Here is a 4,649-nt window from a genome sequence, read left to right as displayed (position 1 = left end):
TGGCTGCAACCAAAAAAAAAAAAAAAAAATAGCTGGGCATTGTGGCAGGCACCTATGGTCCCAGGTACTTGGGAGGCAGAGGCAGGAGAATCGCTTGAGCCCTGGAGTTGGAGGTTGCTGTGAGCTGTGATGCCACAGCACTCTACCCAAGGGCACAGCTTGAGGCTCTGTCTCAAAAAAAACAAAAAACAAAAAACTGAGAACCGTAAATAAGACTGTCATGGATGACCCACCTGCCCACCCTGTTTAGGTCTTCATTATTACAATAATGCACATATGAGGTCGGACAATTAAGTTCCAGAACTCCTTCCAGAAAAAGTGCTGCATACTTTATGGCTACCTGTCACTACAATCACCAGGTGGCCAACAGGAGTACTCTGAAGGCAAAGGCAGCCTCAAGCTATCCTCCTGCCTCCGCTCCAGATCTTAAAGGTCATGCTGATAAATCCACCTTCCAGGAGAAACTGACAAGGATTAACTCTTGTCAAAGACATCATCACAAAACTATCACATCTCCCCTTTACTCTCCTGAAGACCCCTTTATCTTTCCTAAAAGTCATTTGTTTTCCCATAGGTACCCCCATCTTTCCCTACTAAAATGACAAACCCCAGATTCTAATTGCCCTTTTGAGATACATATGTTAGGTCCAAAAATCATTCTCCCAAACAGCCCAAACAGACGATTCCGAGACGCGCCCCGATGTAAAAGGCAAAAGGTGAATTTTATTCAGGCCCCAGGAAGCCTGGACTCTCCTGGCATGCAAGCCGAGGACGAGCCCCGAACTCGGGGTAGAGTAAGTTTTTATGGGGTACAGAAAGCAAGAAGGGTAGGGTCCATTACGGGTACACTCTTGATTGGTGGTTGGTGATTTCACTAGTAAAGGAGGATTTGGATTGGTACAGGTGAAGGGTAGGGGATTTCTTAACCAGGGCTAGAGGTGGTGTAGCCTAATTGGGAAGAAGAATGCCTAAATTTCAAGGAAGTAGATACCTATTGCTTATTATGGGAGCAGTTCAAGGGAACTGATACTTATTGCCTATTACGGCAGCTATCTGTCTAAGGTGTCTCAATCAGTGGCTATGCAAGCAGGTGTGGGGGAGGCAGTAGGGAGTGGCCCTGCGGTTTTAACAGAGCTTATGCAGTAGACAACAAAATGGCACTGGTCTGGCCCTTACAAGGCTCAGCGCCTGTGGCTCAAGTGGCTTAGGCGCCAGCCACATACACCTAAGGTGGCAGGTTCGAATCCAGCCCAGGCCCGCCAAACAACAATGGCTGCAACCAAAAAATAGCCAGGCATTGTGGCGGGTGCCTGTGGTCCCAGCTACTTGGGAGGCTGAGGCAGGAGACTCGCTTGAGCCCAGGAGTTGGAGGTTGCTGTGAGCTGTGATGCCACAGCCCTCTACGCAGGGGGACAGCTTGAGGCTCTGTCTCAAAAAAATAAATAAATAAATAAATAAATTGAAAGTTAAAAATAAGGACATTCCTTCATTCCCACAAATTACACAACAAATTGTGTACTGATATGTACAGCTCCTGATGTGTAAAAAAGTGATTTTATTTGTACTGCAGTTCAATATACCTGGTTAGACGGGAAACTCTTCTTTCCTCTCTCTTCAGCAACACACAGGAGAGAGAAAAGTAGTACTGTACACTAGATAACAGCTGGCTACGCAGCCCTTGAAATGACGCTCCAAAAAACGGAGAAATTGAATTTGCAATGTTAACTTCAATTCACTCACATTTAAATAGCCACATGGGGTTTGGTGCCTGTAGCTCAGCAGCTGTAGGCAGCCACATCCACCGGAGCTGGTGGGTTCTTATCCAGCCTGGGTCTGCCAAACAATAATGACAACTACAACCAAAAAAATGAACTCTGGGCCCTACCCTCATTTGTTGCCAGGCATTGTGGTGGGCGCCTGTAGTCCCAGCTACTTGGGAGGCTGAGGCAAGAGAATCAATTAAGCCCAAGAGTGGGAGGTTGCTGTGAGCTGTGACACTACAGCACTCTACTAGGGTGACAAAGTGAGACTCTGTCTCAAAAAAAAAAAAAAAAAAACAACTACATGGGGCTGATGGTTATATTTTGGACAGTGCAGGTCTAGACTGTTTAGTCTTGTAAAATGCATTTCTGTAATCACTCTAAAAAAAGTGATTACAATTTTATTTATTATTATTTTTTTTATTTTTATTTTTTTTGCAGTTTTTGGCTGGAGCTGAACCCGCCACCTCCAGCATATGGGGCCGGCACTCCACTCCTTGAGCCAAAGGCACCGCTCGTGATTACAATTTTAAAGATTTCTCATTCTCAGGTTAACTAATAAACTAAGCAAGTTTATAACCCCATAAGACGTACATATATATGCGACATCTTTTATCAAACAGATTTATTCTGAGTTTCAAAACAGCACAACTGTGGCATTATTGTTGCAGAAAGACGAGGCCCAACGGAGAGAAGGAGAGAAAGAGCACCCAAACACCACGTTTATAAGAGGAACAGCTTTAAATTCCAAATGGGGTGGCACCTGTGGCTCAAAAGGGTAGGGCACAGGTCCCATATACCAGAGGTGGTGGGTTCAAACCCAGTCCCAGCCAAAAACTAAAAAAAAAAAAAAAAAAAAAAAAAGATTTCCAAATGGCCATGCTCCCCGCTCCCCGATTAGCTTGGTCTTTCCCTTTTTATTGAAAGTCAAAAAGTTCCACCCCACAGGTACCCTTCTTATTGGCCAGTTTGAATCAAGCGGGAGATGCTATTCCAGCCCCCACAGAACTACAGGAGTTCACAGAACTTGGAAATTTCCAAGTTCCAGGATGTTAAATTTGCAAATTCCCAAGAGCTGAGTCACCATGGAGAGGACCCTGCAGGTGTATCCTTGTGGTCTCCTTGAGAAGACCTGTTCTCCTAGACCGCAACCTTCTCCAGTATCCTCTCTCACTATTACATTTCCTTCAAAATAGAAACACACTGTATACGTCAGGTTGAGAATAATAAATCTATATGATGAGCAAGTGTGGCAACAACTGTAAAAAAAAAAAACTTGGGTGGGGCTGTCTTCTAAACAGCTGCTAAGCTGAACTCAATCTCTTTCCTCAAGCAAAACGAATGAAATGAACCCCAAAGAATTAGAAACTGATCCCTTGAACATTCATTTTTTACCCCAAACAACATTTTTCGACCAAACACATTTGCATTCCTTAAGGGTATTAATACCTTTATTCAGAATTTCAATTACCAATGAAAAAAATATAAGAATCAATTTAAATAACTATTACTCTTTCCAGGTATTCTCCAGGGCTTTCCTATAAAAGTCCCCCAAATCAGGCGGCACCTGTGGCTCAGTGAGTAGGGCACTGGCCCCATATACCAAGGGTGGTGGGTTCAAACCTGGCCCTGGCCAAACTGCAACAACAAAAAAATAGCCGGGCACTGTGACAACAAAAAAATAGCCGGGCACTGTGACGGGTGCCTGTAGCCGCAGCTACTAAGGAGACTGAGGCAAGAGAATCACCTAAGCCCAAGAGCTGGAGGTTACTGTGAGCTATGATGCCATAGCACTCTAACCAAGGGCGACAAAGTGAGACTCTGTCTCTAAAAAAAAAAAAGTCCTCCAAGTCCGTGGCAATGTATGTCAGATTTTAGATTACAACTTTTAACAAATTAGTATTAAAATGTTCTGCTAGCCCAGGTCATAGAGCAGAAACTTTCTTTCTGCTTACCCTCAGCTATCTGCCATAGTAAGTACCTAAAAGAATGATATTTATGAGAGTACTTTCTGTAGACTTCACTGAAATTTGCAATTTCTAGATGTCATATTGATGTTTGAAACTTGAATTTGCCTACACATACCAGCTATAATAAAAGGCAAGAGTTGAAAAATGAGAGAAGGGGGTTAATGACGGTGTCAGTGATGTCAGGTTGGAAACAATAAAGTCTGTGACTTCGATAGGAAATTATATTATAGCCGGGCATTGTGGTGGGTGCCTGTAGTCCCAGCTACTCGGGAGGCTGAGGCAAGAGAATCACCTAAGCCCAGGAGTTGCAGGTTGCTGTGAGCTGTGTGGTGCTGCCACGGCACTCTATGGAGAGTGACAAAGTGAGACTCTGTCTCTAAAAAAAAAAAAAAAAGAAAAAGAAAACTATATTAACACTTTCCTTGCTGTCTTCTAAATAATAACTTCAAATTTTCTTTAGGCTCACAAGTGTAGGTGGACTGTGGTCAAAGCTCTTCATGGTCTGCTTCTGTAGGAGGTGGTGAGTTCCAGGATTTCACTCCTGAATGATGTATCCAGGAATCTATTCAAACAAAATAATTTGGCCCCCTAAAGAGTCGGGTGTCACCTGGCTGTGCTTTCTCATTGCCTCCCTAAGCCACTCAAAAAGGCTGTGGGACTTTCATTTTGCTCCTGGCAAATAGTAGACAACTCAGAATAATTCATAGGCTTTTTCTTGGATCAACGGAAACCTTCCAGGATACATGTTAGAAAATGTTTATGCCAGCTCGGCGCCCATAGCACAGGGGTTATGGCTCCAGCCACATACACCAAAGTTGGCGGGTTCAAACCCAGCCCAGGCCAACTAAAACAATGACAACTGCAACAAAAAAATAGCCAGGCATTGTGGCGGGTGCCTGTAGTCCCAGCTACTAGGGAG

At 43.9% G+C, this 4,649-nt stretch overlaps 1 protein-coding gene across 3 annotated transcripts in view; it reads right to left on the bottom strand.

The window, feature by feature from the left end:
• ABCG2 (ATP binding cassette subfamily G member 2 (Junior blood group)) overlaps nt 1–4,649 on the bottom strand; it is a 68,635-nt gene that overhangs the window by 47,082 nt on the left and 16,904 nt on the right. The gene's annotated exons all lie outside the window — the stretch shown is intronic.

The sequence above is a fragment of the Otolemur garnettii genome, unplaced genomic scaffold (assembly GCF_000181295.1).
Source record: "Otolemur garnettii isolate 467f Iridium unplaced genomic scaffold, OtoGar3 scaffold00039, whole genome shotgun sequence".
In the NCBI taxonomy this organism is placed as follows: domain Eukaryota; kingdom Metazoa; phylum Chordata; class Mammalia; order Primates; family Galagidae; genus Otolemur; species Otolemur garnettii.
Note: the sequence above shows the minus strand (reverse complement) of the source record. Positions and strands in the feature narration are given on the sequence as shown.